Below are 23,396 nucleotides of genomic sequence, written 5' to 3' on the forward strand. Positions count from 1 at the left end.
TGGCATTTTCCTCCCACTGATTTACCGTGTTTCCAGATGGGGGGAGGAAAAATGAAGTCTTCATCCCAGGAAGCTCTTTGATTTGGTGCTTCCATCCCGTTTCGATTGGCTTGGGAAAATAACCAAAACAAAAACAAAGCAGCATACGTTTAAAAAGCCACGTGCAGCACCTTTTGCTGCCCAGATGTGGAAAAAAAAATCCAGCTGGTGCTTCAGCCATGCATTTGTTCACGAGGCTGGTAAGAAAACGTCCAAACAAATAAACAAACCTTCCATCAGTTTCAATTTGAAAGGTCTGGGAGAGGAGGGTTATTTTTATCTGAGGATGCTTTTAATTTGTTGGAAGTGGGGGGTTAATGCACGACCACATGTTCTTCCAGAAGTTCAAAAGCAAGAGCAACAAACATCTAATTTTATTTTATTTTTTATTTTTTTTTCAACAAAAGGGTGGGGGGGGTCGGTGCTGTGCCTTTGTGCAGAAATATATGTAGTTAAATGGCTTATCTCCATTGAGCTGTTTCCCTTAATATGTTCTTAATTAGGAGCCCATCTATTACTTGCTATGACCCACCGGCTGAACAATGTGACAGTGATTTCTTAACAGACCTTTCGGTTGTTTGAACTAAAAGTACAGAGGGCCGGAATGGAACCAGATCAGCGAGGCCGAACACTGGGAAGTAAAGCCAGATGCAACCTCTCCAGATCCATTTTCAGATGTTCTCCCGAAAGGGGCCTGATTGAGCTAACAGCTGGGAACATTTGCCCCCCCTCCCCCTCTTAGAAAATATTCTTAGGAAATAGTCCCGCGATTTTTTCATTAACACTGCAGCTGTTTTCCTATTGAGCTCTGTGGCTGTCCAAGGCACATATCTCATCAGAGGAAGCATAACTAGAACTATAAAGTGTTTTTTTTTCCCCTTCCCGGCAGAGTAGGGGATGTAAACTCATTGTGTTGCAGCTTCAAAATTTTTAGAATAATAACAGAGTTGGAAGGGACCTTGGAGGTCTTCTAGTCCAACCCCCTGCTTAGGAAGGAAACCCTATACCATTTCAAACAAATGGTTATCCAATCTCTTCTTAAAAACTTCCAGTGTTGGAGCATTTACAAATTCTAGAGGCAAGTCGTTCCACTAATTAATTGTTCTGTCAGGAAATTTCTCCTCAGTTCTAAGTTGATTCTCTCCTTGATTAGTTTCCACCCATTGCTTCTTGTCATGCCCTCAGGTGCTTTGGAGAATAGCTTCACTCCCTCTTCTTTGTGGCAACCCCTGAGATATTGGAACACTGCTATCATGTCACCCCTAGTCCTTCTTTTCATCAAACTAGACATACCCAGTTCCTGCAACCGTTCTTCATATGTTTTAGCCTCCAGTCCCCTAATCATCTTTGTTGCTCTTCTCTGCACTCTTTCTAGAGTCTCAACATCTTTTTTACATCGTGGCGACCAAACCTGGATACAGTATTCCAAGTGTGGCCTTACCAAGGCTTTATAAAGTGGTATTAACACTTCACATGATCTTGATTCTATCCCTCTGTTTATGCAGCCTAGAATTGTGTTGGCTTCTTTGGCAGCTGCAGCACACTGTTGGCTCATATTTAAATTATTGTCCACTAGGACTCCAAGATCCCTATCCCAGCTGCTACTTGTTGTGGTCCGCCGGCAGCCTGCAGAGCTGGAGTTGGACAGTGAGGAGGCTGGGGAGGAACATGGGCCAATCCTGGAGTCTGGGGAAGGCTCAGACGAGGGCTCTGCATTGGAGGCAGAGATGGGGCCAGGGCCATCTGGGAGTTACATGCGGACTCTGGAGCCTCCAGAGTCGGACATCAGCGAGGCAGAGAAACAGGGGGAGCCTGTTCCCAGTGTGTGCATGAGCAGGGCTGCCAGAGGCAAGAACAGTTAAAACAAAAGGGACGACTCAGGAGTAGGGCTTGGAGATGATTGGCCTCTCCCATAAGACCTAAAGGCGGAGCAAAGGCATGTGGGCCTTTGCAGGAAGCAACTGTTGTTCGTGCTGGCCGGTTTCAAGACTGCAGCTCCGTGTTGACTCTGTGTTCCATGTGGCCTTCCAAAGTTAATTGCCAATTCGGTCTTGGCAGCGTGTCAAGGGAGATAAAGGTGGGTATTTATCAGTCTTATCCTGAAGAATGTGGCAGACTTCTGTCGGACTCTTTACAATTATTTGGGACTCATCTGTGAATGAACAGATTGAGAATGAACAGGCTCTGAATGAGCAGAATTCACAGCAGTTGAAATAAAAAGAGGGTTTTGGGGACTCATTGTATGCTTTTACTGTATCACGAAGCCTAGGTCAGAACACTACTATTAAGCGAGGTAACACTACTATTAAGCGAGGTACCACATATGCATTTTGGAGTTTTTTGCCTAAATGTAGAACCTTACTTTTTTCACCATTGAATTTCATTTTGTTAGATTTTCTGCACTTAAAATCTGTAAGTTATTGCTCAATTTACCGAATACAGTGGTACCTTGGTACCAAGGGTGGGTTCTACTTACCTTTACTACCAGTTTGCAATGGGGCCGTGTGCACACACTTGCTCGCTCGCTCGCGTGCTATTCTGCACATGCACAGAAGCGTTCTGATGAAGTCGGGGTCAGTGGGTGGAGCCTCTCTCCGGTTTTACTACCGGTTCTATAGAACTGGTCTGAATCGGGGACAACCCACCACTGCTTGGTACTCAACTACTCTGAAACTCATCAAATTTGGTATTCAATGCATTTTGATGTAAACATTTTGTCCCGGTACTCATTGTTTGTTTGATACTCAACGCACAACCTAGAACCTATCTGTGTCAGCTGCCTTGTGACTCATTATATTATTCCTTATGAGAAAAAATTGTTTGGTACTCATCATTTTTGGTACTCATCACACCTCCTGGAACCAATTAACGATGAGTACTGAGGTATCACTGCATTTCCCAATGGTGCACAGAACTAGATGTGAATGGGAGGAAAATGGCATCTTCTTTAGAAGTTTAGATGCAGGTGCTTAACTTCACAGTCTTTCAAGGACACCCAATTCAATCATTGCATAATGCTATAACCAAACACAATTGCTGTCCTTTGTCTGTAACTTTTGTACCACTGAATGAATTTTGCACCCAGTTCAACTTTTATCAGAATCTAAACTCACCTCACTGGGGGTGGGGGGAATGTTTGTTTTAAATTTAAGACAGTAATAAATGTCACATGAATCGATTCAACATTCCTGTGCAAGTTTTTTTTTAATAGTAAAATAAAAAACATTGAGCTTTTTTTTTTAATTTAAAAAACCCTCTTTATAAACATTTAAACTAATATCTTACCTATACCGACGTCAAAAGTTAATATTTGATTAAATTAATTGGTGAGCTTATACCCAGATGAATGAAGAAGTGATTACATCTTAAAGGTTTCCGGTAAGACCAGAAATATTGCAAGCTTAACTAATGAAGAATAGAAAGGCAACTAGTCTTACAACTATAAGCAGCTATGCCTCAGGAACAAGAAACAATAAGAACAATAAGTACAATATCAGAAAGAAAACTTCCCTATGATACATGTTAGTTATCTGCAACTTTCAGCACACCCAAGAGAAAAGAGAAATACACGAAGGGATGAATAAAGAACAAAATTAATGGGAAGTAAACATGATGTATTTCAGAATTTCAGGTCAGGAATCACAAAGCCTGTATGGGAATAGAGGTGGTATATTCTACCTCCGTGATGGCGAACCTATGGCACGCTTGCCAGAGTGACATGCAGCGCCCTTTCTGATAGCACACAAGCTGCCGCCCCAGTTCAGCTCTGCTGTGCATGCGCGCATGCCTCCTGCCAGCCAGCTGGTTTTTGGGTCTCTGCTACACATGCACGAGGGGCGGGGTGCATGCAGGGGGGTGCGCATGCGTGGGGGGGCGTATCAGTAGTGAAATCCAATTTTTTTTACTACCAGTTCTATGGGCATGGCTTGGTGGGCGTGTTGGGGCTTGGTGGGCATGGCTTGGTGGGGGGGTAATGTGACTGGGTAGGTGTGGCCAACGTTTTTTTTTTTTTTACTTTTAAAACCATTTTTTCTACAACCTCCTTGGCCAAAGAGGTTGCAGAAAAAAAATGCTTTTAAAAGCCTCTGACGATCCCAGCTGAGTTGCCTGATCGTCAGAGGCTTTTTTTTTCTTTTAAAAACATTTTTTCTACAATCTCTTCAGCTGAAGAGGTTGTAAAAAAAATGCTTTTAAAAGCCTCTGATGATCCCAGCTAAGCCGTGTGATCAGAGGCTTTTTTTTTTTACTTTTAAAAGCATTTTTTTCAGCCGAAGAGATTGTAGAAAAAATGCTTTTAAAAATTAAAAAAAGAGCCTCTGATGATTGTGCGGCTCACCTAGACATGGGGGGGGGGCAGGGATTTTTGCTACCGGTTCTCTGAACCACCCCCGCCATTGCTACCGGATTGGGCAATCTGGTCCAAACCAGGAGCATTTCACCCCTGGGTTCCCCCGGAGTGGGGTGGGAATGGAGATTTTGTAGTATCCTTCCTCTGCCACTCCCACCAAGCCACATCCACCAAGCCATGCCCTGCCCACCAAGCCACACCCACAGAACCGGTAGTAAAAAAAATTTTGAAAACCACCACTGGCAAATACATTTGTTCATATTATTATTGGTAGCTCCTGGACTCTAAGCACAGAGTCTACATTCTGGAAAGGTTTTTTTTCTGCTTAATTAAACAATAAATTAGCAAAGCAACAGTGGTTTACTTTTTATATTCCATGTCAGGAGCATTAATTAAGAACTAATGGACAGAATAAGAATTGGTAGCCACAAATGGGAGTTTATTATTATTACGACAGCAGAAAAACAGGAGTGATCTGCTCTGGAGAATCCGATGTATACCTTCTCGCTTATTTAAAACTAATAATGTCTATGTTCAATGTAAGGCACTTCATATAAGAAATAATGTGTCTCGTGTTGTAGACCTTTTGCCCAGTTTGGAGATGTTAATGACAGCTAACATGCCGACACCTTGCTATGCTCACCTTCTCTGTCTTTAGTTATCCTGAAAAATACAAGCCAACTCATAGAATGAATAGGAGGATTAAGAGGAAAAAAGTGATCATTTACTTTGTCAGCAGTTCTTTATCTAGTAGGACATGTGTGGCTTCACCAGAACAAAACAGTGGGCATTCTGAGTATCCAGACAGCGCGCGCACTGTGAAAGTTGTAAGTAGGATCACTCGACTAAGACCTATGATATACATTCATAAACTCAGCAATAGCCAAGGACAGTTTCCTAGCTGAAAAGACCTGTGTCTATTGTTCAGTAACAGAGGAAAAGGAGGTATTTCTGTTTTTGCATAGGTAGCAGGAGATGACAATTGACATATTTGTAATCATGACCTGTGCTGTATTAATGCATGATTGGATAACTCTACCACCATACGCGTCTTAGAAGTCTCCTTTTTTTAAAAAAAAAATGTTTTATTGGATTTTTATTTTTAAATATACATCAATCTCAATTCATGAACAGTATGGCCTCTGGGTATAATTCATTTTGATACAAACAGCAATGATAATGATGATGATGATGATGATGATGATGATGATGATGATGATGATGATAACAACAACAACAACAACAACAACAACATACAATCTTCTTACTGGTATCATTGCAAACCAAATCTATGGATACCTGGAAAGAAATAACTTGCTTCCTGTAGAACAGAAAGGATGCTGCAAAAACTCAAGAGGAACAAAGGATCAATTGCTGATCGACAAGCTAATCCTAAAGAACTCAAAGAAAAGACGAACCAACCTGTTCATGGCTTGGACAGACTATAAGAAAGCGTTTGATTCAGTTCCCCATACCTGGATCAAGAAATGCCTGGAAATCTTAGGCATCAGCAGCAACATACAAAAATTCATGGAATCTTCAATGAACCTCTGGAAAACGAAACTTATGGCTAATGAAGAAGAACTGGGTGAAGTTGAAATTAAACGAGGCATTTTCCAGGGCGATTCCCTTTCACCCCTACTTTTTATACTCTCAATGCTACCACTGACAATCATTTTGAAGAAGATGAACTGGAGATACGAACTTGCAAAAAAAGGACTGAAAATCTCACACTTGATGTACATGGATGATTTGAAGCTGTTTGATAAAACAAAAGCTGAACTGAATTTATTAATTGAAAACACAAAAGAATTCAGCCAAGACATCAGTATGCAGTATGGAATTGACAAATGTGCAACAATAGCAACCAAAGCAGGCAAGATCATAGAAGAGGATGGAATAAAACTAGAGAATGAAGAAATGATAAAAGCAGTAAAATCAGAAGAAGGCTACAAGTACGTGGGGATTTTAGAAGCCTCTGACTTAATGCATAATAAAGTCAAGGAATTAACTTCAGCCAAGTACATTTGGCGAATTCGTAAGATATTAATGTCCAAATTGAATGGAGGAAACATCATAAAAGCCATAAATACCTGGGTTATACCTGTGATTAGATACTCTGCAGGAATAATTGACTGGACCCAGATGGAGTTAGACAATTTGGACAGAAAAACAAGGAAGCTTATGACAATGAATCATGCCTTGCACCCTAAAAGTGATGTTGACCGATTATATTTACCAAGAGCAGAGGGTGGTTGAGGATTCCTACAAGTAAAGCAGACTGTGGAAGAAGAAAAATGCAGCTTGAATGATTACATCCAGAAAAGTGAAGAACCAATGATTAAGGAAGTAAATAAAGGAGGCCTTTTAAAGACAACTAAAACAAAAGCAGAATATAAGAAAGAAGTAATTGAGCAGCAAGCTGAAAATTGGAAACACAAAGCTCTGCATGGCCAATACTTGAAAAGTATTGAAGGCAAAACTGACCAGAAACTAACTTGGAACTGGTTAAGATCAGGAGTACTGAAAAAAGAAACAGAAAGCTTTATTTTAGTAGCTCAAGAACAAGCCCTAGCCACAAACTGTATGAAGGCAAAAATTCAACATGTTACTACCAACAGCAAATGCCGCCTCTGCAATGAGAAAGATGAGACAGTCGACCACCTAATCAGTGGGTGCAGCAAAATTTCACAAACTGACTACCTACAACGCCATGACCGTGTTGCTAAGATCATTCACTGGAAATTGTGCCAGAAGTTTGGATTTGAGTACAGCAAAAGCCACTGGGAACATCAGGTTGAGAAAGTTTTAGAGAATGAGAAACTCAAGATCTTGTGGGACTTTAGGATTCAGACTGACAGGCACTTGGTCCACAACACGTCTGACATAACAATAGTTGAAAAGAAAAAAGTATGGTTCATTGACATTGCAATACCTGGTGATGCACGGATTGAAGATAAGCAGCAAGAAAAAATCACAAAGTACCGGGATTTGCAAATTGAAGTTGAGCGACTGTGGAAAAAGAAATCGTGTGTTGTCCCGATTGTAATTGGAGCCCTTGGAGCAATACCCAAAGGGCTACCCCGCTATTTAGAAATTCTAAATTTGCCGGACTTGAACATTTTGACTCTACAAAAAACCACCTTACTCGGAACAGCTTACATCCTCCGACGATACCTTAACAGTTCCTAGGTCCTTGGTTAGGACTCGAGCTGCTGAGCTATTAACCAGCCTCAAAGGCTGTGAATCTCTCTAAAGATTAAATAATAATAATAATAATAATAATAATAATAATAATAATAATAATAATAATAATAATTACATTAATCAAAATTATATAATCCTAGTACTGATATACATGCAAGGGATGTGGTGGCTCAATGGCTAAGACGCTGAGCTTATCGATCAAAAGGTCGGCAGTTCAGCAGTTTGCATCCCTAGTGCCACGTAATGGGGTGAACTCCCGTTATTTGTCCCAGCTTCTGCCAACCTAGCAGTTTGAAAGCACGTAAAAAATGCAAGCAGAAAAATAGGCACCACCTTTGGTGGGAAGATAACAGCGTTCCATGGGCCTTTGGCATTGAGTCATGCCGGCCACATGACCACAGAGACATCTTCGGACAGTGCTGGCTCTTTGGCTTTGAAACAGAGATGAGCACTGCCCTGTAGAGTCGGGAACGACTAGCACATATGTGCGAGGGGAACCTTTACCTTTATTGATATAAATGATGGGTTTAGATTAGTTATTCAATATTTCAATGTTCCATTTTAATGCCAATGATATTATTAAGCATACAAAGTAATACCACCTTTCAACCTCTAATCTTTCCATCTAATTATTACTTATATTCTATTATATAAAAATTATATCTGCTAATATTCCCCCTATTTCTTATTTCTACCTCTATTCTAACTTCTAGTCAGGCCACCATTACTAATCCTAGTGTTAATCCACTTATTTATATTAAGACATACTTCTTCATTATTTGGTTGTTCGTAGTCACATTCAAGTATCAGTCATCTTATCGTTTAAACATACCTAATAATACCATCTTTCAACCTCCAATCTTTCCATCTAACTATTGTTTTATATAAAGGTGTGTATTCTTATTTCTATCGCTATTCTAGTTTTTAATCCGGCCATCAATATATTAGAAAACAGAAGAAAAAGTAGTAATAATAACCCTTTCTCTCCATCATCTCTTGCCCATTTTAATACTTCAATTCTTATTCATTTTTTGGCAGAAGACACAGATGCATCTTAGAAGTCTTGTGTGTGCAAATTAATTGGAATGTGTTTGCAAACATGTTCTACCTTATTTAATAGAGCTTGTTATTTGTGGGATGAAAATTATCTAATTTGTCTAAATTGTTTAAAAATTGACTAGGGGAGACATGATATCAGTGTTCCAATATTTGAGGGGCTGCCACAAAGAAGAGGGAGTCAAGCTATTCTCCAAAGCACCTGAAGGCAGGACAAGAAGCAATGGGTGGAAACTAACCAAGGAGAGAAGCAACTTAGAACTGAGGAGAAATTTCCTGACAGTGAGACCAATCAACCAGTGGAACGGCTTGCCTCCAGAAGTTGTGGGTTCTCCATCGCTAGAGGCTTTCAAGAAGAAAATGGACAGCCATTTGTCTGAAATGGTATGGGGTCCCCTGCTCGAGCAGCTGTTTGGACTAGATGACCTCCAAGGTCCCTTCCAACTCTGTTATTCTACCTTTTAAGGTAGGCCATGTTGTGGGTGCTGTTGGGATTCATTGTGCTAATACAAAAAAGAATTGAGGCCAACATTTCAAGATCTAAACAGTACAGAACGATGAAAAAAATGCCTGAACAGACATCCACTCTGAAATATTTTCCTATTTTTGTGATTTATAACTTACCTTGAATATATCACAATAATCTATATGGCATGAAACCAACATTATAACATCAATCTGTGACTTGAGGCTCACAGACTTCCTGATCAGTCATGAAAGCACAATTAACGTTTCATTTGATTCACAAGAAGTTCTCCAGGCACAAAACAATTCCTATTTGTTTTACCAGGAACTAAGGAAATGAAATTTAAGACTATTGGAATTTCTTTTAATCTAATTATGGGCTGGAAACTAGATCTATAATTGAGATAGATAAGGAAACCTGCACTACAGTTCTCGCGAGATATAATTTATCTGTTCTAGGTATAATTAAATTAACCTAAACAGATAGTCACGGATAAAGACTTTCACCAAAATAGGAATTAAAAGAGGAGATCCAGTATAGATAGAATAGTCTTGATTTCATTTCCTTCAAAATTGTGGCGCTGAAGCTGACAGCAATAATTAACTGATCTCATTGATTGCAGTGATTTAAAACATAACTTTTACTTGACTTAAGGTCATAATATAAAAGGAAACCCCAATTCCAATTTTTAATATTCATTATGGTTTAGAGTACAAGTAGTTCTCGATTTATGACCACAATTGAGCTCAAAATTTCTGTTTGCTAACTCAGACATTTATTCAGTGAGTTTTGCCCCATTTTATGACCTTTCGTGCCAGAGTTATTTTGTCAAAGGTAACCAGAGGTGGGTTTCAGTAGGTTCTGACCAGTTCTGGAGATCCGTTAGTGGAAATTTTGAGTAGTTTGGAGAACGGGTAAATACCACCGCAGACTGGCCCCATCCCCATCTATTCTCTGCCTCCCAAGTCTCAGCTGATCGGGAGGAAATGGAGATTTTGCAGTAACCTTCCCCTGGAGTGGGGAGGGAATGGAGATTTTATAGTATCCTTCCCCTGGAGTTGGGTGGGAATGGAGATTTTACAGTACAACCTCTTTGGCCGAAAAAATGCTTTTAAAAGAAAAAAAGAAAGCCTCTGATGATCGCATGGCTCAGCTGGGATCATCAGAGGCTTTTAAAAAAAAAAAGCTTCTGCTGATCAGGCAAGTCAGCTGGGATCGTCAGAGGCTTAAAAAAAGCCTCTGCTGATCAGGCAAGTCAGCTGGAATCACCAGAGGCTTTTAAAAAATAAAGAAAGCCTCTGCCGATCAGGCAAGTCAGCTGGGATCATCAGAGGCTTTTAAAAGCATTTTTTTACAACCTCTTCAGCCAAAGAGGTTGTAGAAAAAATGGTTTTAAAAGTAAAAAAAAAAAAAAAGTTGGCCACGCCCACTCAGTCATATTACCCACCACCACCAAGCCATGCCCAGAGAACCGGTAGTAACAAATTTTACATTTCACCACTGGGCGTGGGCCCCATATTGGGAACTGTTGTTCTAAGGCCAACCTAGTTAGGGAGATAGAGATAGGGAGAGAGTGGCGCCATAAAACCCACAGTGTTGTTAAATAGAGAAGGGTGGGATTCTCCTTTGGTTCAGGTGGTGATTGAGTTCGCATAGATATTGGAAAGAGGAGATGACAGAATACAGTCTTATTTCATTCTTTTTTGACTTGAGACATACAGCAGCTAGACCTTGTCTTACAACCATTTGTTTAGTGACCGTTTGAAGTTAACAGTGGCACTTGTCATGGTTTATGACCGGTTTTCACACTTATAACTATTGCAACATTCCCATGGTCAAGTGATCAAGATTTGGATGCTTGGCAACTGGCATGTATTTATGACGGTTGCAGTGTCTCGGGCAGTGGTGGGATTCAAATAATTTAACAACCGGTTTTCTGCCTTAAGGACCAGCTGGGTAGGCGTGGCTTAGTGGTCATGTGTCCGTGTGGGTGGCCAAGCACCCTTCGATGCTTCGCCTTAGCTGTTACAATGTAATAAGGGTTAACCAGAGAGGCAGTTTCTGTAAGTAGGGCAATAAAGTTTAGGCTAGAAACAACACCAGAATGTTTCCTTCCTGCCTTCCTTACAGGATTAGTCCTGTAAAGTGGAAAAAAACAAAATAAGATTTCTTCCAACAAATGATTCTCCGAACTGCCTAGAAAGTTAACAACCGGTTCTTCCGAATAGGTGCGAACTGGCTGAATCCCACCACTGGTCCCGGGGTCCTTGTGGTCCCCTTTTGCAAGCTTCTGAAGAAGCAAAGTCAATGGAGAAGCCAGATTCACTTAACAACCATCTTACTCATCTAACAATCGCAGTGATTCACTTAATAAGCGTGGTAAGAAAAGTGGCAAAATGGGGCAAAACTCATTTAACAACTGCCTTGGTTAATGGAAACTTTGGGTTCAATTGTGGTTGTACGTCAAGGACTACCTGTATGTAAAGAGGTGGGATCTATGACAACATCTAACTTACATGACGGTGTTTTCATTCAGTGTCCTCATGAACTCTGCCTTCATTGTTCCACTTACTAATAGATTTTGACGATGAGCTCATTTACTTCTTACCATTGGACTGGAATTCTTGCGTTTCCAGGAGGCACAAAATTTATTTCAGCTGCCGCTGCTTTATGTAGGCAATTATTCTCCTAATTTTAAGATCTCATAAGCTGTCACTCCTTTGAGGTAGACAAGTCAGGAAAGATGAATCACTGGGAGTCTTGTTATGTGCTTTAATGTAGTTAGGATGTTGTAAGAGAATGCTAAAAGTCTACCAGAACCCTTCTCTACTTCAATTTGTACCTAACAAAATGAAGGCAGAATTGTTGAGGTTTTTTCTTGAAGCTTTTTTTACTCTCCCAAGGCTAAAATACCTTATGACTTGGTATTCTTCTCCCTGTTCTCCGAATCAAACTGACCTTCAATCACGTAAATATATAAAATCATTTTTATTCTTTTTGTACCATTTTCTGTTACGTCTCATCACTGATCACAATATGCAGACATAAGCCCAAAGAAACACTTATTTTAGTACCTAGTATGTTAGCATTTGATTTATAAATGCTAGTTTTCAAATCTAGTTAATTAAATATTTACATTATTTTGCCTGTCCCCTTAATCTGTCCTCTTCTTCAGAGATAAGAGGTGATATTCATTTTGCATATATGTTGTTGTTGCTATTTAGTCATGAAATTGCACCCGAGTCTTCATGACCCATGAACCACAGCGTGCCAGGCCCCCCTGTCTGCCAGAGTCCACCCAAATTCATGCTCACTGCATCAGTGACATTATCTAAGTATCTCATCCATAGATTAGAATAGAATGGAGTGGAGTGGAGTGGAGTGGAGTGGAGTGGAATGGAATGGAATGGAATGGAATGGAATGGAATGGAATGGAATAGAATAGAATAGAATAGAATAGAATAGAATAGAATAGAATAGAATAGAATAGAATAGAATAGAATAGGAGTAACAGAGTTGGAAGGGAACTTGGAGGTCTTCTAGTCCAACCTCCAGCTTAGGCAGGAAATCCTACACCACTTCAGACAAATTGTTATCCAACATCTTCTTAAAAACTTCCAGTGTTGGAGCATTCACAACTTCTGGGAGCAAGTTGTTCCACTGATTAATTGTTCTAATTGTCAGGAAATTTCTCCTTAGTTCTAAGTTGCTTCTCTCCTTGATTAGTTTCTACCCATTGCTTCTTGTCCTACCCTCAGGTCTCTCCAATCCCTTTCTCCTTTTGCCTTTAATCTTTCCCAAAATCAGGATTTCTTCCAATGAGCCTTCTATTTCTCATTTGGTGGCCAAAGTATTCGAGCTTCAGAATCTGTCCTTCCAAAGAACAGTCAGGGTTGACTTCCTTTAGGATTGACTGATTTGATCTTCTTGCAGTCCAAGGAACTCCCAAGAGTCTTCTTCAACACCACAACACCACAATACGAAAGTATTTGCATAGCTACCTGACTGTAACCTTTCCTCCAATATCTCCACCAGTTGGTGAACATTGTTAATTCCCCCTATAGTCTCTTTTCTCTCTCTCTGTTTTTCCGGTCTCCCACGTAATTGCAGGTCAGAATTCCATTCCCCACTATCCTGTCAGAGCTGAAGAAGCTTCTTGGATGAGAAGCAAAATGTCTTCAAAGAAAACACAAGAAAGTCCAGTTGCCTCCTGAAAAAGCACATTGGGGACAACCATGACCTGGATGACTGAGAATCTCTACAGACTTTTAGCTATACAATTTGGGATGAACACTCTTTGAATGGTGTGGGAATAGGAATGGATTTCCAGAGGAAAAATAATTGCCGACTACAGGAACTAGGAGCATTACTCAGGTGACCCTGAGGACAGAGATAAACCTCAAAGTGCTTCAAGGACCCGCTAAAAGGATGCAAATGACCAGCTGTCTGCAAGGAGTATAAATCCTTCCATTCCCTACCATGCAGTCAGAGCTGAAGAAGCTTCTTGGATGAGAAGCGAAACGTCTTCAAAGAGAAAACAAGGAAGTCCCGTTGCCTCCTGAAAAAGCTCTTTTGGGACAGGTCAGAACAAAAGTTTGGGGCAAAGTTTTGATTTTTTTTACAAATCATTTGCAGGAATAGTGCCTAGCCAAATATTTTCATACACATGAAAATATTTCTTCTCTACCAAGTGTGAGATTTGAAAAGGCATGTAGAAAATGCATAGCTAAATTCAATCCCAGAAGAATTCTGGTTCCCCCACAACCAATTGCCTCAAATCCTTAGCAAACTAAAATCTGCATGTGCAAGTGTGCTTAGAAGGAGAGAGTGATGTGTATCATTGATGGCATTGCATGAAATTACTACGTGCTGCGTGAAATTATTTTAATGGTCTACATACAGTATATTGCACATGAATCGAACTGCCTGGTCCCTGGATGTTTCCAAGGGATTTTTACTGGCAGCTTCTAGAAAGAAGATAAACAATGCCCTTTGGTACATAGAGAAGTTACTTGCTAGGAAATGGTCTGAACCTAAAACAGTGTCACCCTAACCTAATGAGATGAACAATCCAAGAAGGCTTGTAATGACCATGGTCCATTATTCCTTTCAAATGATCCAACATTGTAAACAGAAGTCTTAAAATTTGTTTGTTTCTATTGAAGTAAATAAATTTTATGGTGTGAACCAGCGGTTGCCACCGGTTCGGACCGGTTCTCAAGAACCGGTAATAAAACAGGTGGGAGGCTCCACCCACTGACCTGGACATCATCAGGAAGCTTCTGTGCATGCACAGAAGTGTGCCCCCATGCGCGAGTAAAGCGAGCATGCACATGTGGCCCTATTGGGAACCGGTAGTAAAGGTAAGTAGAATCCACCCCGGTGTGAACTTTTCATCTGATTAGGGTGACTCATTCTGTTCTTTCTTTCTTTCTTTCTTTCTTTCTTTCTTTCTTTCTTTCTTTCTTTCTTTCCTTCCTTCCTTCCTCTCTTTTTTCTCTCTGTCTCTTTCTTTCTCTGTCTCTTTCTCTCTGTCTGTCTGTCTGTCTCTCTCTCTCTCTCTCTATCTCTATCTCTATCTATCTATCTATCTATCTATCTATCTATCTATCTATCTATCTATCTCTATCTATCTATCTATCTATCTATCTATCTATATCTTTTCTTTCTTTCTCTTTCAATTTTTTGGTACTCTGCCACCTTACCTCCCCCTTCTAAAGGGCACTTTGCTGCTCCCACCCCAAAACTGGGCCCAGCTGTTCCCCTGTTGGTTTTGCTTACCTTGGAAAGCAAGAGAAGAACTGGCATAAGCAGGGATCAATTGGTCAACATAATTTTGCATTCTTAATGTCAGTGAATTAAATGAGGCTATCTGGCTAAGTTGGAACATGGAATCCAGCAGCAAGCACACTTGTGTGATAGACTAAAACATAAGAAGAACGGTTACAGGAACTGGGCGTGGCTAGTCTAGTGAAGAAAAGGGCCAGGGGAGACATGATAGCAGTCTTCCAATATTTGAGGGGCGGCCACAGAGAGGAGGGGCTCAAGCTATTTTCCAAGGCACCTGAAGGCCAGCAAGGAATAATACATGGAAACTGATCAAGGAGAGATTCAACCTAGAAATAAGGAGCAACTTTCTGACAGTGAGAACCATCAACCATTGGAACAGCTTGCCTTCAGAGGTTGTGGGAGCTTCATCACTGGAGGCTTTCAAGAAGAGATTGGACTGCCATTTGTCAGAAATGGTGTAGGGGGGTTGAACTAGATGACCTTCAAGATCCCTTCCAAGTCATCTGTTAATCTGTTAATAAGGTGAAACTGCTGCAGCCAGGTGGAGAGGCATGACTGGTGCCTGTGCGGATGTGCAGTGCTATAGAGCACACAAGAACAGTTTTTTCCCCGAACGCCATCACTCTGCTAAACAAATAATTCCCTCAACACTGTCAAACTATTCACTAAGGCTGCATTACTATTAACCTTCTCATTGTTCCTATCACCCATCTCCTCCCACTTATGACTGTATGACTGTAACTTTGTTGCTTGTATCCTTAAGGTTTATATTGACTGTTTCCCTGTGACTATCATTAAGTGTTGTACCTTATGATTCTTGATGAATGCATCTTTTCTTTTATGTACACCGAGAGTTTATGCATCAAGACTAATTCCTTGTGTGTCTAATCACACTTGGCCAATAAAGAGTTCTATTCTATTCTATTCTATTCTATTCTATTCTATTCTATTCTATTCTATTCTATTCTATTCTATTCTATTCTATTCTATTCTATTCTATTCTATTCTATTATTTGTTGCAGTGGTGGGTTTCAGCAGGTTCTGACCAGTTCTGGAAAACTGGTAGCGGAAATTTTGAGTAGTTTGAAGAACCAGTAGTAAAAATTCTGACTGGCCCACCCCCGTCTATTCTCTGCCTCCCAAGTCCCAGCTGATCAGGAGGGAATGGAGATTTTACAGTATCTTCCACTGCCACGCCCGCCAAGCCACACCCACCAAGCCATGCCACGCCCACCAAGCCACGCCCACAGAACCGGTAGTAAAAAAAATTGAAACCCACCCCTGATTTGTTGGTTTAGTGGGCTTTCAGAAACTTACCTTGTGCGGCTCTTACTTATGAAATGTGGAAACTTAGCAAAACTGGCCACAGGAGGATGTACATTTGACTTCAGCTTCAGGACATCTGAAATTAGCATCTGAAGTTCAAGATAAGAGATGAGGAGGTAACTTAAAGATGGCAGCTGTAAATAAAACTGTGGGCACGTAGCTCAATATTGACATAGAAACGAAAGCCATCTTCTCAATGTTTAAATTAGCTCAAGCACATGTTTAAAAAGCTAGAAACAGATGTTAGCTGTGGCCAAATGCAGACATAACTCAGCTGAACTTAATTCTGAGGAAAGGAAACTTCAAATGAGAGGGGTAGTAGTTCAGGTTTGTGGTTCTCCTTGATAGGAAGCATCAAGGGTAAGCAAGAGACTATAAAACTAATTTTTATTCAAACTCTTGTATTGGGAAAAAATATTTTCAGATAAAATAGAACCCATCGCATATCACTTCAATGTTATTTGGAGATTGTGCTACAGTGGGGAAAGGTAAGTGTGCATTCTGAAATAGGATTCTAAAGGATGCATTCTAAAATTACGATCCTTATCAAATGTAGTGTTGTTGTTTTTTCTGCTTTGCTTCACAGATATTTGGAGATAATATAAGTGTATGGCAAGGATAAGCTTTATATTTGGAATGCTGAGATCATTATCAGGGACAATTTCACAAATACATTCTTATGGTGGGAGTTAGCCAGTCATACCAATTTTGCATCTGGTGAAGATGCTGCTGTCATCACTAACCACTTAGAATGCTGTCTATCATCTCACTTTCATTTTGGTTTCAGAGATAGATAGATAGATAGATAGATAGATAGATAGATAGATAGATAGATAGATAGATAGATAGATAGATAGATAGATAGATAGATAGATAGATATAGAGATAGATAGGCGATAGACGATAGACGATAGACGATAGACGATAGACGATAGACGATAGACGATAGACGATAGACAGATGATAGATAGATAGATAGATAGATAGATAGATAGATAGATAGATAGATAGATAGATAGATAGATGGATGGATGGATGGATGGATGGATGGATGGATGGATGGATGGATGGATGGATGGATGGATGGATGGATAGATAGATAGATAGATAGATAGATAGATAGATAGATAGATAGATAGATAGATAGATAGATAGATGATCAAAAGTTGGTCTAGCAAATGTTTTGTATGCTCTAATTAGTAGTACAATATTACCAGAGAAGAAGCTACGCAAGATTAGGTTAACAACTCTTAATGCCTTTTTGGCAATGTTGTTACAGTGGGCTCTGGCACTTAGATCTTTGGAAATGAGCACTCCAAGGTAGTTTCTATGCCACCATGCATGAAAGTTTCCATGTGGTTTTAAACATCACTGCATTGCAGTTACATGAAGGATATCTATCATCCTCCCAATGGAGACTCTGAAAGCAGTGAAGCCTGTTGGAGGGGAACAATTTGTCACCACTTCAGCATTGCTTCTAGGTTTTCTGGCAACTCACATTTCTCCAGAAACCATTACGCCTCCATGCTATTTTCACGCACTCTCCTCCTGCTCCATAGGAGAGCCAGCCAGACAGCCAACCTGCATACCAATTACTGACTTTCAAGTGTTGACACTCCCACATTTGATGGGGTAGCCAGATGCTTGTTAACAAGATCTAGCAGCTGGATTGAGGTGTCCTAGAGAGAAACATAAAGGCTTGCTGCTGATGCAGGAAACAAGCCTTTTGAACCTTTTCAGCAGTTAGAAAGTTTTCATATCAAAGAAGGTATGTTGTATATCCAGTAATAAAACCGAACTTCCCATGCAACTATGGAACAAGTGAGACATTGTGGAAGGAGAAGAACTGTGGGTGAATATTGTGGCAATTGACTTCACAATCCTTTTTTTTTAATGCTATATAAAAGCAACTGATGGACCGCTGTGGGAGATTAGGTGGTAGATTAGAGCCAGCAAAACTTTTCCTCCGTTTTTTATATATTTATTGTTTCAGGGCAATTCTATCTCACTTTTCCTTAAATGATGAAGAGTAAAGTACAAAAACCCTTATGTGGAATTAGAACTGTCTTTCAATATTTTTTTATTTTATTTCATTTTTATTTATTTATTTACCATATTTTTCGGAGTATAAGATGCACCTTTTCCCCCCAAAAAAGAGAGTGAAAATCTGGGTGCGTCTTATACTTCGAATGTAGCCCCACCCAGCTTCTCAAACGGAGGTTTCAGAGGCTGAAAAAAGCATCAGAAACGAAGCTTCAGAAAAGAAGCCCCCAAACAGAGCTTCAGAAAAGAAGCCCCCAAACAGAGTTTCAGAGGTTTTTTTTTCTGAAGCTCTGTTTCGGAGGCTTTCAGAGGCAGAAAAGAAAGTTTTTTTCTGAAACAGAGTTTCAGAAGTTTCAGAGGCAGAAAAAAAAAACAACAAAAGAAAGCAAGGCACAGAGCTCATAACCAAGGAACCTGTTGCTTGGTTATGAGCTAAAATTGGTTATGAGTTAAAATTCACCTCTGGGAACAGCTGATTGGGGCTATTCCGAGAGGCCGATCCACATCAGCTTTTTTCTTATTTTCCTCCCCAAAAATTAAGATGCTCCAGTGCATCTTATATTCTAAAAAATACGGTAGTTTGTCAAACATGTATGAGAAAACAAGTATAAGTATGAACATAACATATAAAGTATAAACAGGTATAAGCATATAGATAATGCTTATGTATATAAGGTTGACTCAGCCTTCCATCCTTCCGAGGTAGGTAAAATGAGGACCCGGTTTGTGGGGGCAATAAGCTGACTTTGTATACAATAGAACACTGCTTAGGGGGGGCCAAAAGCCCTACTAAGCAGGTATATACACAAGTATGAAGGCTATTGCTTAAAAGCATTGTAAGCCGCCCTGAGTCTCCGGAGAAGGGCGGCATATAAATCAAACTAATAAAAAAATAAATAATAAATGAGTACAAATAAACGGGGACAGTAGAACAGGGATAGTAGGCATGCTGGTGCACTTATGCACGCCCCCTTACGGACCTCTTAGGAATGGGGTGAGGTCCACGGTAGACAGTTTAAGGTTGAAGCTATGGGGGTTTGGGGAAGTAACCACATAGTCAGGTAGTGCATTCCAGGCATTGACCACTGTTTTTGAAGTCATATTTTCTGCAATTGAATTTGGAGCGGTTTACTTTGAGTTTGTATCTATTGTTTGCCCGTGTATTATCGCAGTTGAAGCTGAAGTAGTTGTTGAAAGGTAGGATGTTGTAGCAGACAATTTTGTGTACTAAGCTTAGGTCAGACTGTAGGCGGCGTAGTTCTAGGTTGTCCAGGTCCAAAATTTCAAGACTAGTGGCATAAGATATTCTATTGCAAGCAGAGGAGTAGAGGACTCTTCTTGTGAAATACCTCTGGATCTGCTCAATCATATTAGTGTCTGATATACAGTGTGGATTCCAGGCAGATGAGCTGTATTAGAGAATTGGTCTAGCAAAGGTTTTGTATGCCCTGGTTTGCAGTACACTGTTACTGGCGAAGAAGCTTCACAAAATTAGGTTAACAACTCTTAATGCCTTTTTGGCAATGCTGTTACAGTGAGCTCTGGGGCTTAGATTTTTTGAAATGAGTACTCCTAGGTACTTGACAGAGTGAGAGTCATCTACGAGGTCATATCCACCCAGCTTGTATTTGGTGTTCTGATTTTTGTTGCCAATGTGTAAGACAGAACATTTATTGAATTTTTCTGTCATGACTAGAACATTATCAGATTTCCATTTAATCGGATTAAATCCAGTTTGGGTTATTGGTTGTTACAACATGTTCCAGAGCAAGGATGTTTTTACATAATTATTTGTTCACAGGTTTGCTATCAGTTGCTAACCCCAAGCCTTGAGTCTGTAATAATCATGTTTGTTAACATTAGAGCTCTTTACTGAAAATAAAACCTACTGTTTCAGTGGTTCTTATTACCAGGAAATAATGTTGCAGTTACCCTCATAGGCCAGCATTGATTGATTGATTGATTGATTGATTGTTCAATCATGTCCAATTCTCGGGAACTCCCTGGACAAATCAGTGAAGTTTTCTTGGCAAAGTTTTTCAGAAGTAGCTTGCCATTGCCTCCTTCTTAGGGCTGAGAGAAAGTGACTGACGGCTCAAGATCAGCCAGCTGACTTGTGCCTAATGTCCCATTTTTGAGCTTGATAACTTAAGCCTCAAACTCAAGGCCTGGGGGCCTGATGCAGCTTACGGGGTGCTTAGATCTGACCCATGGGGCCACCCTATAAACAGCAAAGGACCGGCTCGCGGTGCCTCTGCCAGCAAAAATGGAGCTTGCGGCTCTCCTGAACGCCATTTTCACTGGCAGAGGGTTGCAGGAGACTGTTGCAGCCGAAAACAAAGCTCGGGAGCCCGTTTTCGCTGGCAGAGCGCTTAGGCCACCACAGGCATCTCTGACATGAGTGACACCAAGCTGGCCACGCCCACCCTGGCCACACTCATCCTGGCCCCTGAGGTCAAACACAACCCTGATGCAGCCGTCAAATGAAATTGAGTTTGACACTATACCACGCTAGCTCTCTACAGCCAGCACACTGGAACTTAAAAAGATGCACAAGCCCCATGTTGTCAAAGGACAAATTAGATATTTCAACAACTTCCATTGGCTTGTCACTTAGAACAAGAGGGAAAGAACATAAACAAGGTTTTTGGACCAAGAGATCTGCTCTGCTTTCCAATTACTTGTTAGGATGTGCCAATTTTCAAAATAGCTTGGAACAAACGTGCTGCACCATACTTCCGCTATTCGTTAATATAGCCTGACAATTTTTTTTTTTAGGCTTCAGTGGCAGCCAGGAATTTTAAAGAAAAGGAAAAGAAAAATGGGGCTGCTTTAATGAATCTTTATATTAAAGTTTATCCCACTTTAAAGTAGGACAATTTTTTTCCCCAGGCTCCTCCATAAGAATTGTTGGAAGAAATATCCATCTGGTTCATTTCCAAGTGGGGAGAAAGACACTGGAAACATGGAGGCTGATTGGAAAAATAGTTTATTGATGAACAGAACCACATGGGTTTTAGGTCCTGGGCAGCTGACCACATGGAGTGGAAAGTGAGTGTTATTTATACCCTCTCTTGGGCCTTGCCCTTGAGCTTCCTGTTCCTGTGGCAAGGGCATGTATTCTATTGGTTGCTGTCAGACTCCCATGGGGCTATGCAGGGGTCATAGCTAACTTTGTAGGTTTTCTGAGTCAAGCTTGCTTGAAGCTTGCTTGGTAATGCAATGTCCCCAGTTGATTTTGTAATGCAGTGAGCCCTGCTGTTAGATAATCCTATAATATCCTGGAGGGCCGTGTCTTAATCCCATCACCCTGGAACTGAAGGCCTTTTGTCTTGTAGATAGGTTGGCCCAGTCCTGCTGGGGCTATTAAGAAAGATGGGAGCTGCTTTCCAAGAGTGTGTTACTCCTTTAGGGGAATATAATATTCTGCCTTTTTAAATATTTCCCAAAATATTTCATTCTTCTAAGAGGGGTGGGTGCTAACTTTCTACACTTTGAATGCAGTTGATGACTACATCAGGGGTCGGCAATCTTAAACACTCAAAGAGCCAAAAAGGCCCTAACCAGAAGCCCCCTGTTCAATTCTGGAGCCAACTGGAAGTCGGGTTTCCCCCCACCATAGAGTCTCCTCCTAATGCGGCATCCTTTTTACTCTGATGACTGGGAGTCCAGTTCCCCCACCATAGAGTCTCCTCCTAGCACGGCGTCCTTTCCCCTCTACCTATCCTAACTGAAAGCCCTATCAATTGTGGAGCTGACTGGCGACAGGGAACCACAGCAGAGGGATGAAAGAGCCACAGGCAGCTCCAGAGCCTCACGTTGCTGACCCCTGGACTACATACTATCGAGTTGATATTGATCACATAAATCTACTCAAGGATGATTTGTCTCTCACAGTCTCCCAACACGTGACTCATTATAATCAAGTCCATCCACCTGGCTGCTGATCGTCCTCTTTTCTTTCTTTCCATTTTTCCCAGCACTGTGGATTTCTCAAGGGAGTTGATTCACATGTGGTTTGGATTAACCTCCATGGAAATCCAGGGCTTGCATCAAAAAAATTAATTTGGCTTCCAAATATCTGTCTAAATACAAATTTTATAAGAGCAATTTGGTGGAAGACGGAAATGGTCGAATTGGAAAAGCATTCTTAGAGTGATTTTTATGGAACAAAACTATTCGTGAAATAGTGTGACTGAAAGACATTTAAATTTAGATTTTTACAAGATGAACTAATTCCATGATGATGAGTGAGACACTGATATTTTTAAAAAAATTATTCATAAGCTGAAGATGTCCAAGCGAGTGATCAAAAATAAATTCACTAGGGAATTGTAGAAAGTTTCATATAGTGTCAAGCTGAAAGAAAAGCAGGATCTTCTGTTGTTGCTCAGACTCCTAGCAACCATATTGAAAAAAAGGAAAAAGGATCTACTTTTTTTTAAAAAAATCAAAGAGCTTTTTTTATTCTGTATTCAAATATTGAACAATTTTCAAGATCGGAATCTGACATCTATGTTTTTTATTCAGTATTTGAATGTTGTGACTATGAATATTCATTCACATCGTGGATTTGACCTAAACATTGGTTCTTGCAAATTTAATCCAACATTAATTACTGCTGCTTCTTGATTTTCATTGTGTCACTACAAATTCTAGCTTGGCAGGAAGGAAGCAATTTATATTTTGAAAGAAAATAAGGTACTTCGTGGAATTAAAGCTACCGTATTTTTCAGAGTATAAGATGCACCTTTCCCCCCCTAAAAGTGGGTGAAAATTTAGATGCATATTATAGACCAATGATGGCTAAACTTTTTGCCATCACGTGCCAAAAGCGGGGGTAGTGGGGGGGATTGCACGTGCGCGTGCCCGCACCCATAATTCAATGCACCCTGTCACCCCATGCATGCATGCGTGACCCTCCCGCTCTCCCCCTGCTTTTGGCACACAATGGCCCAGTGGGCCCGGTAGGCCCATTTTTTGCCCTCCCCAGGCTCCAGAGCCTTTCTAGGAGCTGAGGAGGGTGAAAACGGCCTTCCCCACCCACCCCCTGGAGGCCCTCCGGAGGCCTTGAAACAGCTCATCTCCCGACTTCCAGTGTGCCCAGAAGGCCCAAAAATC

At 40.6% G+C, this 23,396-nt stretch overlaps 1 long non-coding RNA gene across 1 annotated transcript in view; it reads right to left on the reverse strand.

Annotated features, from left to right (window-relative positions):
• Positions 1-1,257: 1,257 nt before the first annotated feature.
• The window catches only part of LOC148113562 (uncharacterized), a 37,397-nt gene continuing 15,258 nt past the window's right edge, over positions 1,258-23,396 (reverse strand). The window contains exons 2-3 of the long non-coding RNA XR_015734588.1: positions 16,224-16,321; positions 1,258-2,191 (exon numbers count right to left, since the gene is read on the reverse strand). This is a non-coding gene — a long non-coding RNA (uncharacterized LOC148113562). The remainder of the gene's footprint in view (positions 2,192-16,223; positions 16,322-23,396) is intronic.

Source organism: Pantherophis guttatus, chromosome 5, assembly GCF_059756535.1.
Source record: "Pantherophis guttatus breed Tessera chromosome 5, ASM5975653v1, whole genome shotgun sequence".
Taxonomy (NCBI): Eukaryota; Metazoa; Chordata; class Lepidosauria; order Squamata; family Colubridae; genus Pantherophis; species Pantherophis guttatus.